Genomic DNA, 12213 nt, shown 5'->3' with positions numbered 1-12213 from the left:
CAGACAGGGTTTGGAGACGTGCCAGCCAGGCTCAGTACATTCTACATGATTTGTGTAGATATAATATGGACTGCACCGAAGTAACGCAACTCATTGTAAATTGCCTTGCCAGTGAGGTGAAGTATGCTATCTATGTTACTACGACAATGAGCAGCATAACAGGCTACAGCATTGAGCTTGAACGGTCAGATAATATGCAAAAGAATAAAGCGCAGGTGTTGACAGTACCTCAAAGAAATTATGTAATAAATCACACATAGCCTACAGTTAACACATAACAGTTAATATAGATTCATTGATCCGAACGAGCGCTAGCGCATCCCAGTTTGATTTCATCACTGGAAAGTTGTGACGGCAAATAAGATTGTAACAACAAAAAAAAGATCTGCCAAAAAATGTATTGATAAATAAGTCTATTCGCTTTTACATATCAACCTCGTAAATACGTATTATATATACACAGGTATAAAACATATGTGTAATTTTAAATTCCAGTTACATGAAGCCGAAAACAAACAAACTGTTGTCCCACACTCTGCAGGAGTTGGCTTGCTTACCTGAAAGAGCGCCTTTAGATCATCGAACAGAAACACTGAACAGCTGTAGGCTGCCTCGAGAACACAGCTCACATACTAGTCACATATGAACTATCCAAGTTGAGTTGTGCGCCAGATGCCTGTTATTCCTCCAATGCCATTCACAGCACTGAACGACAGAGAGCAATCCCAGACTGACCAGCACTAAACATTAGCCCCCCCTCCAGACTTCAGTTGCAGCCAAACCATGCAGCAGCAGCTAGTTTGTGTGTGTGTGTGTGTGTGTGTGTGTGTGTATGTGGGAGAGACTTTACGCTGATGCCAAGGAATGTGTTTGCCCCCTCACCAGGAGCCAGTCGTGCCAAGAGCAGTGGCAGCAGCAGCGACAACAGCTCTACCCTCTGCAGCGTGAACGTGCACACACACACCTCATGCGCACTGCTGCGATTCGTCACACGTACATCCTTACAGCACACCTCTGTCAGGTAGGCTATACACTCACTTGCTCCCTCATACACACACAGTTCAAGGTCTGAAGAGGGGAGGGTTTCTAAGATACAGTAACAAGATCTCTATGACTTTCAACACAAAGGCAAACAGTGGATGGGTATCCAGAGAAAGTGAGGGTTAACCTCCCCTCGCCAAAATCTGAAAGAACTTCCCTGTGAGGGAGGGGCCCCCCTGTCCATCAGGCCAAGCTGGAATTCGCTGTTGCTAAGCAGCTAGATCTCCCCCTGAATTTTTGGCTGAGTCAATGGTGAACCGGGCTGCTTTTTGGGAGAAGGACAGACAGAGAAGCCTTCCCTGCAGGGAGACACAGAGGGAGGGGAAAACAAACTGAGCCTGCTGTGTGATTACAGCTAATCAGGTATTTCTCAGATGCCTCACTTAAACCTGCCACAGGACTTTCCTTTCACACAAGCAGATTACTGAGCCCTCACCAGGCACTTGAGGGTTAGCGTTGGACTTGAGCTGACTACAAAAGCGGGAAAGCCATTCAGAAGCCCATTCAAAGTTGTCCGGTGCTAAAATGCCACATAGTCTCTCTACTATTTAACAGATCCCTAATGAGCTGTACCAAAATAGGTGATATCCTATCCACAGTTCAAATTACTGTAAAACTCAGACGTGGGCACACGGAACACTCTCATTGATGTAGCATCCACATCAATGGGTTGTTCATGACGCACAGAGTAAGAGGATAAAAACATGATGTGCCTAGATAAGATCAACATGGTAAGTTAAACAGTACGTCATTATTTAGAAATCATGTAGGAACATCCCATTTTAGAAAATATGAAGAAAGAATTCCCCATTCCCATTCCCCTTCCACACACACACACAGTCACCAAGTATGGATTGCTTTAGGAGGGGCAACACTGAGTGAATGGGCGCATCAATGACATTTACACTGACAGGAAGAGATTCCACTGTTCTCATTCCAGGACATAATTGGTTATACTGCAGCTCCAGTGGAAAGCACAGACCATGCACAGGAGACAATCCATCCTACCACAGCACTCCTCTCTACCGGCTACTAGCAGTACACACAATAAATCATTAGCCCTCCCTGACTCTTAAGTGTTTCTGCAATGTCCTGGTAGCTACTTTCGTTGATTTTCTGAAAAAAGGCAGGGCATTAAAATGTACAAATTCAGAAGAACTATTGTACTGACTGAGCAGTGCATAAAAAGTTCTTCTCATTGAGTTTAAGGAACTTCTTCCTTGTTGTTCTTCCAGGACTTGGGACAACCAGAGGGAGTACTGAGCAGAGAGTACTGACATTGTAACAAACACCAATATTTCATCAAGAATGCAAAACATAATCAACACATTTTCCTGTTTATTCCTTTAACCTTGCTAAGTTTTACAGTGTCTTCACTGCCAGACTGATGAGGAACATCTGTGATTACAAGCAGGACAGGGTCTTGGCTTCAGCTTCCTCTGGTGGCAGTGCTGCCTTAATGCTGGGACATATGGGGGAATGCTGCAGTGCTGGACAGGATGGAGATAGAAATGAGCTGAGTCGCCCGAATCCCTGCCGTAGTACAGGCACGGCCAGGCACACACTCACATATACGCATGCAACCTCTAACGTACACACACACCTACACAGTTAAGGACATATCTAAAACACACACACACACACACAACCCTTCCTGGAAGCAACCAATGTAAATAAAGAGAGGCCCAGTGAGCTCTTCATGTGTCTCCCCACATGCAGACGTGCTCCAGAGGGAGGACAGGACGGGGAGGGAGAGAGTGAGAGAGAGAGACACAGAGACACTTCACATCCACAGCAGGAGCATGGAACACTTATACAAGCCCACCACTGCAGTAACAGCCAAGATAACCTGCCACCCAACCTTTCTCTCCCTCTCTCTCTCACACATACAGCCAGACATATAAAATCACTTCTACACACACAGACCCATATTCCAAGAGCTCACTGGAATAAAAGATAGGAACTACTTCTCAATTTTCCCCGTTCATGGACATTATCCTTAAAATCACAAACGAAGGAGATCAAAACAACTTGTTCATTGCTGAGAACTGGCCTCACAATCACTCCACTCACGAGAGAGATTACGCCTGAGCAGGAGAAAACTTCTCCACATCAGTGAGCTGAGTGGGGACTGGAATTCTCCCAGCCCAGAGGGGGTATGGGTCAGACCAGCACAGCAGAGATGGGAAGGGGGACGGGGTGTGTGGAGGATTTCTGTCTGTAGGAACTAATCTCACTGATGTAGTATGGTTGCAATCAAGTAAATGGTTCAGGGGGTACATTGTCTGTTTAGAAGAGAGGAATGAGAGGATGTTTCAAAACTGAAAGAACTAGGGGGGGAACTAGGATAGTAGCTTGAACTCACACAAGTCGACAGCAAAATAGACAAGAAATCAAGCAGGTTTCGAATGTTTACAGGGAGAAAGAACAATCACAAGCATTGTTCAACACATCAGCACTCCTGCCACAATTAACCAATAACAGTCAACAAAATAACAGGACAAATCTAAGTTTTCATTAATCAAATAAGACTGTATTTGTAGTTAAATACTTCAACATACAGCTGGATTCAAAGCCATTCTGCATGATGAAGTCACAAGATCAACACCAGACCCACAAGAGGATTAGCGGTAATTATCCAGAATTACAGTACAACCCGTGGAAAATTATCCTACATTTTGGGGTGAGTATGGAAAATGTTTTGGGGAACGCTCCAGACCAATCATGTTGCAAAGATTTATGAGCCAAGGAAAAGGAGAGGAAACCTTTTCCCTAGAACAGATTACAACTTTCATCCTATTCACTGAGAAAAAAAATCGGAGATTCTACAATAAGAGCATGAGAATGAAGGTATGTGTGACTACATGAATGACCCAGTAGGCAATATGCACATAAAGATTACATGTACAACAACAGAACAGCAGACCCTTCATCCCATCTACCATACCTGTTCTCCCATATCCAAAACATTCTAGAATATGGAGTCAGTATGTAACATATATCGTGAGTGGAATGGAACATACAGTGACTAGGCCAGTGTGGATTGGTATAGCTGGCTCAAAGTATGTACTCAAAGCTGGCTTTGTCCATGAGGTCTGACAATTAAAAAAAAAACACGTAGAGATATATTAGGAGTGCATATGTGTATGCAGGAAAAAAAAACAATTCAACAATTTTAACAATAGACTATTGCTGCAGCTCCTCCTTCCCCCCTCGTTAACCCAAAAGTTGACAAGTTTTCCGAAAAATATAGATTTCGGTTTTTGTACACAATGTCAGTGTCAACCAAGCCGGAAAAAGATCAGCATCTCTCTGGTGTCAGTTTTATCAAGGCAGTGTTTGGTGGGTTTTAGGGATTAGCCTACAAAGTAAACTTCAAACTTTGTTCTATATTTAACCCAGACGACCTTCATTAAAGTAAACCAGGGTAAGTGATGTTGAATGATGAGCAATGGCAATGATGTATAACAAAAAAAATCAATCTGAGGTTAACAGCAATCTATTTTTATCTAAACATCAGAGTGGTAAAACATCAGGCTATCATAACACCAGCCTTTATTTAGTAAACAGAAACATATATATCCCATCTAAAGAGCTGGACTCTGGAGGGTATTCCAAGTGCGTGGTTTAGTGGCTGTGTAAATTAATCATCCAATCAAGACAAAGCCATAAAGCTCTTCTCAGAGTTGCTCAGAGTTAACTCACCCATGTTTGACAAAGATCCACGCGCTTGTGAAAAAATCTGTTTTTAAATGGAAGATATGAATGTTGATTCTACGTAAATGGTTCGGACTACAATACTGTGCAAAAGTTTTAGGCAGGTGTGAAAAAATGCTGTAAACTAAGAATGCTTTCAAAAATGGAAGTGTTAACAGTTTATTTTCATCAATTCTTCATAAATTAACAAAATGCAGTGAAGGAACAGAAGAAAATTCTAAATTAAATCAATATTTGGTGTGACTACCCTTTGCCTTCAGAATAGCATCAATTCTTCCAGATACACTTGCGCAGTTTTTGAAGGAACACGGCTGGTAAATTGTTCCAAACATCTTAGAGAACTAACCACAGATCTTCTGTGGATGTAGGCTTCCTAAAATTCTTCTGTCTCTTCATGTAAACCCAGACAGACTCGATGATGTAGAGATTAGGGCTCTGTGGGGGTCATACCATCACTTGCAGGACTTTATGTTCTTCTTTAAGCTGAAGATAGTTGTTAATGACATTGGCTGTATGTTTGGGGTTATGTTCCTGCTGCAGAATACATTTGGTGCCAATCATACGCCTCCCTGATGGTATTGCATGATGGATTAGTATCTGCCTGTATTTCTCAGCATTGAGGACACCATTCATCCTGACCAAATCTCCAACTCCACTTGCAGAAATGCAGCCCCAAACTGGAAAGGAACCTCTACCATGCTTCACTGTTGCCTGCAGACTCTCATTATTGTACCTCTCTCCAGCCTCCAGCGAACAAACTGCCTTCTTCTACAGCCAAATATTTCTAATTTTGACTCATCAGTCCAGAGCACCTTCTGCCATGTTTCTGCACCCTAGTTTCTATGTTTACATAGTTCAGTCACTTGGCCTTGTTTCCTTGTCGGGGTAGAGCTTTTTGGCTGCAACTCTTCCATGAAGACCACTTCTGGCCAGACTTCCCCGGACAGTAAATGTCTGTACCTGGGTACCACTGGTTTCTGCCAGTTCTGAGCTGATGCCACTGCTTGAAATCTTCCGATTTTGAAGGTAAATAAGCTTGATGTGTTTTTCATCAGCTGCATTAACTTTCCTTGGCTGAACACTGCGTCTACGATCCTCAACGTCTTCTTCAAAAGAGCTGGAACTGCACATTTTGAAACCCCTGTCTGCTTTGAAATCTTTGTCTGGGAGAGACCCTGCTGATGCAGTATAACTACGTTGTGTCTTGTTGCTGTGCTCAGTCTTACCATGTAAATGGATAAAAAAATAAACATTTATTGTTTACATTTTTCAAAGCATTCTTAGTTCATAGCATTTTTTCACACCTGCCTAAAACTTTTGCACAGTACTGTACATTGGGCCCAGGGTATATCCGTATTAAGTGCTCAATGTGCTTTCCCCCATAGCTTTTTTAGTTGATCTTCAGGTTTATTTAATATGGTAAGATGCATGGCAGAGTTTAACAAAATAGATATTTTTCCATATTATTATTCCAAAATGATGCAGTAAGTCTTGGTAACATTTTATGCCAGGTGTGAACAGTCTCTCAGATAAGAAGCTTGTCAGAGTGCACATGTTTAGACTGGGAATTCAAGTGTCTGTGACAAGGAGCTAGTTCTGCCAGAGCTGTGAGAAGTTTCCTTTAATAGTAGGCTCCACAAAAAACGTATCTTGACAGTGGCACTCAGAGATATGCACAATACGCTCAGGGTGGTGTGTTTCATTCGAAAAGGAAGCTCTGCTAATGATATAAATAGCTCCAGCTTCTTACATGTGCCTTTATAGGGTCAAGTATATTTCGTCAATATGCTTGCTTGCTTGAGATAGCGGACTTCTGCTGCCATGTTTGTACTATATACTGAAGGGCACCACCATGTACTTGTACCTTCTTAAAATGTTCTGTATACAACTGTGTTAAAATCCCAAATCACTTACACACACTGGCAAGCACACACACACATACCACCCACAAAGTTTTACCTCTGACACACATTTCTCATGAAACCTCAGTGAATTCAAGAGCCACCTCAGGGCCTCAGGGCCTCAGGGACCTCTTGGGGACCCATAATTGTGAGTCCCCAGCAACCGGCCGTTCCATACATGTTCTTTGTTTAGACTCCTACAATAATATTTACACAAAGCAACCTTCAACGGCACTGTATGCACCTACCATTATTCCTTGTAACCAGGTTGTCGTGATGAAACATTAAAGATAAAAGTTAAGATAATGAGGTTGGTGGGGGATGCCAATTCAATTATTTTCATTTTCCTCTCTGAACAGATTGGCACTTATGCTCATGCCTCATGCCTTCAATCCCAGCCCTCCACCAGACTACACAAACATCTTTCAAGCACACATGGTCCCCTCCTGTCTCTCTACAAACAGAGCCTGTCCTTGCTGTATGGGGTTAATGTGACACAGTCCAGAGCAGAGACCCATGTGCATCTGACAGGTCGATAACAGTCTGGCCAGTCAGGGAGGCTGTTTATCAAGGCTCCCGGGCCGGCACACTCAAGGGATCAGCAGGGTATCCAGTTCAGGTCGCACCATCAGTCTCATGCCGGGAGTAAACCCCTTGACTGAGGCAGCACAAAGGAGAGGGAAAGAAAAAAATATCAAGAGCCTTAAGTGTTTTCAAGATTACTCCCATGGGCCTCAAAGCATGGAAACAGTCTTGGGTCCTGACCCATCATTAAGATTAGGTCAATCCTATCTAGTGTCTCAGCCACATAGGACACCCAGTGACACCCCAAGTGCCCTCTACACCTGGCACAGGCGGATCGAGGAGGCCTGGCCTTCAAAAATAGATCAGGGGGACAGGGGGAGTCTGAGAGGAGTAAACATGTAGTAAAACTAAATGGGTAGTATTACAGCACTAAGACCACCCTTAACTTCTTAATGAGATGAGTATTGACCCCATGCAAAATAACTTCAAAGATGAACTGCATTAACAGCTTAACAACTGGAAAGTGTGAATTTTTAAGTAAGCCCTCTAAGCTAATGAAAGCCTAGCAATGAACATATCTTCAAACTTGCACTTCTGTGCTGACTTAGAAAGCACCGTTTTCCACCTTTGAGCTTCATTGTTTTACAGTCAGTCATATAAAACTGGACTCTGATCAAGTAAATCTTAGGTTAGGTAAGTTCAGCCGTCCTTTCAAGATACATTCAGGAGATCACGCCCATTCAACGACTGTGACATTTAAGAACATCTAAGGGTGTAACTGTTTACCCGTTAAGATTTCTGACAACAAAACCTTTAACCATTATGGTCCATTTGATTTGAACTGTCAGTGACAGAATAATAGCTGGGGCAAGTCCATGCAGCAACTTTAGTATTTGAAAAAGGTGTGGTTTTCTTTGGAAATCGTCAACAGGTCAAAAGACACTTCTCAAAATGATTATTTACTATGCTGTGTTATGTTCATCGGTCACTGTTCATCTCCCTTTTTTATTGCTTTGTTTCATATGCTTTTACGTGGGTCAATAACACCTAGTTCAACAGCTCTTTTGATATCATACTGAACTCTCCAGTTCTCACTCACACACACACACACACACACACACACACACACACACACACACACACACACACACACACACACACACACACACACACACACACACACACCTCCCGTGCCAGTGGGAGCCATCACCACAATGGTAGTCAAGGACACAAAATACCCTTACACATGTTCCTTAAGGCAGATCTAACAGGACATGTACACAATTACCACAATAATAAATCAGTGACATCCAAATAGGACTATGGTCACAGCGTAGAAGAGAACAAAAATAAAACTCCACACACACACATCTAATTCATGTCACAAGGCAATGAAGGAGCCTCTGGACATTGTAAATGGGGCTTAACAGTCCTGATGTGGGATGACATGCCAGGACAACAGCGCTGCATCTTAAGCCGGATTGTAATTAAAACAGAATATTCTCACTCCTCAGTTTGGCCAGATGCAGACACTGCTGCACGGCAGAAGTGGCACCCTATTGGTTTATACAAAGCCATTACATCACATATCCCTGGGAAGGATTACCCCTCCGTATAGCGCTATTGCAAAGAATAACAACCAGAAAGCTAAATGTCTTGATACAGGAAGAGGGTTTTGGATGAAGAATTAAACATTTGTTTAGAGTTGATGTGTATGCTACATACTGTAAAACATACCCACTGAAAGAACGTTTAAAACATTATTCATTATACATTGTCAGGGCCAAACATAATGATACACTCAAAGCAACAAGAACAAGGGGCACAGAAAGCCTATGAGCATTGGGGTTTCAGGTATCTTTTAGTTTCTCTCCTTCAGAATTATTACTGTTAAAACACCACTGCAACTTCATGAAAATGGAGACCTATGGTGTGGTGACATATTAAGACTCACTGCAAAGTCTTACATTTTTTGTTGGCCTTCTGACAATATATGTGTTGCCAAACATACAGACTACGTAGGTGTCTATGATCAGTGGTGAAGTGGTCACTGGAGAAGTGGGTATACTCTTATTTTTTTAAGCAGCCCATACAGCACAGGATAAACACCCTGGTTTGAGAAGTGGGTATACGCAATGCTGACTGAAAAATAAGTGGGTATACTCCGTATACCTGCGTATACCCTGGACTACACCACTGTCTATGATCATATTTAATCAGTCCTTGTGCTCATACTGACCTTGATCTTTCGCCAGCTACCTAGAAAATCGCCTCCCTTGAATATTTCAGTGGTTGCAGATAGTTTGTAAGTGGGGGGATGTTTAGCAGCATGACACCAATTGCATTTAGAGGCTGTCTGATCTTCAACTTCAAAATGATGAGTGATCACATTAGTTAATACTAGTCGGTAGCAGGCATTCGAAGATTTGTGGATCTTAACCAATAAGCATGGGGTCAATACAAGTGTTGTAAATCACCTCAACAATGAAGCTAGGGGAGCAAACCCATCAATGGTTATTATAGCTAGTAGCTTTCAGTTCTTGGCATTGGTCACTTTGGTATAAGGAGCAGCAGTGTGAAATGTCAGGCTGCCGCCTCGACACAAAACATTAGCGCTTTCGGCACGAAACACCTAATGTAATTTTCAGAAACCTATGCTGAAATCGGGTTACAGTAACACATGCTCACTTTCTGGAAAGTCAAGAAAGACGGTCACGTTTTGAACAAACACATTTTCCTCAATACTAATTCTGATTAGACTACTTGCTGGTTACGTTTCTGTTCCACTCACCTCAGAAGCCACGTCAGTCTGCCAGTGCAGTCAGATTGGAGACGTTCATGTTGAAATCCGCTACACCTGTGTTAAGTGTGACGTACTTGTCTGCACACTAGTCACAAGCCTCCGCAGTCCTGATGCCTGCGTATCCACGAGCTTGGAATATGCTGATTATCTGTAGATGGCACTATTCGACGCTTGGTCACACGATCATTTAATTAATTAATTAATTAATTAATTAATTCATGTAAGCTATACCTGCACCCTTCAAATTTACCTTTGAGTACCCAAATGTTTTATGTCGTAAAAGTTTAAATGTTTTTTGAAAGCCCTCAGAATCCCGCCATTCTTACAAGTCAATAACTTTAAACCGATTAGGTATATTTTGTGATGTAGCTAATAGACAGCAGACATTCAGTTATCCTTTCGCTCTTCTGACCAACTTAAACCACTGTTGTTGTCAGACCCTCTGTTTTAAACTGGGCACCTCAAGGTGTAACGTTAGGAGCACACGGATGCAGGAGTGAGGGATGAGAGTTATTCCAAGAGACCATCACATCACACCGCCAAGGTAAATAATGGAGTGGAGAAGTCATTTTTATTTAATGACATAATTCCAGTTGGACCAATAGTCTTAACAAAGCATGTTGTAATATTTCTGTAGCTCATGATTTCTAATATTCCAGCAATATTATCCCAGGAGAAATAATCTGTGAACAAATGCTATAAATAAGTACACTACACCCATATTTACATTTAGCATGGGCTAGATATTTGAAAATGTTTTAGTAAACCTCACAGGAGAACATTGCTGTTGTATTTAGTTTTTTAGGACATTAGACGGACGGACTAGGGGAGACCAGGTGCAGGTTTGTTTGTCTAATTTCTCAACTCTTGTTATGTGATTAAACTCACAAACAACATGTGTGATGGCATCAGCATGCTACGTACACATTTCCAGTGTCTGTCTCAATCTTTCAAAAGTTAGCAGAAGTCGTATTGTGTGGCAAATATGTCATTTAGTTTTGCGCAACATTTTGACCGCACAATTGATGCGTTTTGATAGGAGCACGTAACTCTCATTAAAAATCGATTGCAACCTTGCAAGTGAAATAGGCTAGCTGCTTTTGCGAAAATGCGACACTCTCGGTTTGTGGGCATTTTTATAAGGCATTTTTAAAAGAAACGCTGTCTATGTAATGAATAATGCCTGGTGGTTGCCAATTTAACCCGTTCGAACTGGCATTTATAACTGGCTTCGGCCTTTGAACTGCCCCGACACTTTACAACAGTCATGAAGGCACTTACTTGTCTGTGAAGTCCTGCTCCTCTGCATTTAGGTGAAAATTAAAGAAAACGTAAGGCACGTGTGCTTGAATAAGTAAAGTAAATGTATGTTGATGTAAAGATGTATGTTGCACATATGTTAAAATGAATGGTGTCATGTCGATTTTTTTGGAAAAAGGCAAGTAGTTTGTAGGTTCATTAGGACTACACGCCTTCTAAATTCAGTGAAACCTAAATCTGTGGGTACCCTTTAAAAGTCTTGTTAAAAATGGGGGCAAAAATGTTTTTGAAAGTTTGCTGCCATCTACTGTTAGTGTTGGGTAAGGCTCAAGTTCAAACCTGTAGACACGCCATGGCATTAAGGACGTTTCCAGCTTCCAACAATTATTGAAGTATTTTAAGCTCTACTCTTCCAAGAGGCAAAGCTGTAAGTAGGTGACTGCCTCCATAGCAACCTATCTACCAACACACATCTGGCAACACACAGGAATTAGAGATACTCATTCACTAAAGTCAGATTTAACATTAACAAAATATCAGAAATGGGCCTATAGTATTCTCCCACTGAACATGACAGAGCTACATAATGACACAGGGGCTTTCAGGTAAAACACATAGCCATTTCACTACAACATAAACGGTAATGTGGCCATAAGATTAAAACGAAACGTGTGACTGTAAATCTACTTGTTGGTAATCATATCAGATGGTTGCTCAGATGCTGCATGGCTGATAAAAGAAATGGCACTGGAAGTACAAAGACATAGACAGAGATATACAAACTAATGAATGATTGCACCATCAAGACAGAACAAAAGGAATAATTGAGGGATACAAATATAAATGCACCGTCAGGAGCTGGTGTGAAGAGGCCAAAGATAAAAAGGATGTCCCCTGGACGGCAATGCAGATACATGGGAAGGGAATGGTATGAGGCCATCCTGTGAATAGCCATCCTTAGTTTTC

General features: G+C 41.9%; 1 protein-coding gene across 4 annotated transcripts in view; it reads right to left on the bottom strand.

Moving 5' to 3' along the window:
* The window catches only part of mtus1b (microtubule associated tumor suppressor 1b), a 54598-nt gene extending 44611 nt beyond the window's left edge, over window positions 1–9987 (bottom strand). For 2 of the 4 annotated variants that reach the window (XM_080837746.1, XM_080837749.1), the window contains exon 1: window positions 558–697. The gene's annotated coding sequence lies outside the window, so the exon portion shown is untranslated. Of the gene's footprint in view, window positions 1–557; window positions 698–6907; window positions 7018–9975 lie in introns of those variants that run through there. The other 2 variants (XM_080837747.1, XM_080837748.1) reach the window with 2 other exon arrangements.
* Between the last annotated feature and the right edge of the window lie 2226 nt (window positions 9988–12213).

The sequence above is a fragment of the Sprattus sprattus genome (genome assembly GCF_963457725.1).
Source record: "Sprattus sprattus genome assembly, chromosome: 4".
NCBI lineage: Eukaryota > Metazoa > Chordata > Actinopteri > Clupeiformes > Clupeidae > Sprattus > Sprattus sprattus.
The sequence above is the reverse complement of the archived record's forward strand: the minus strand, read 5'-3'. Positions and strand labels throughout refer to the sequence as shown.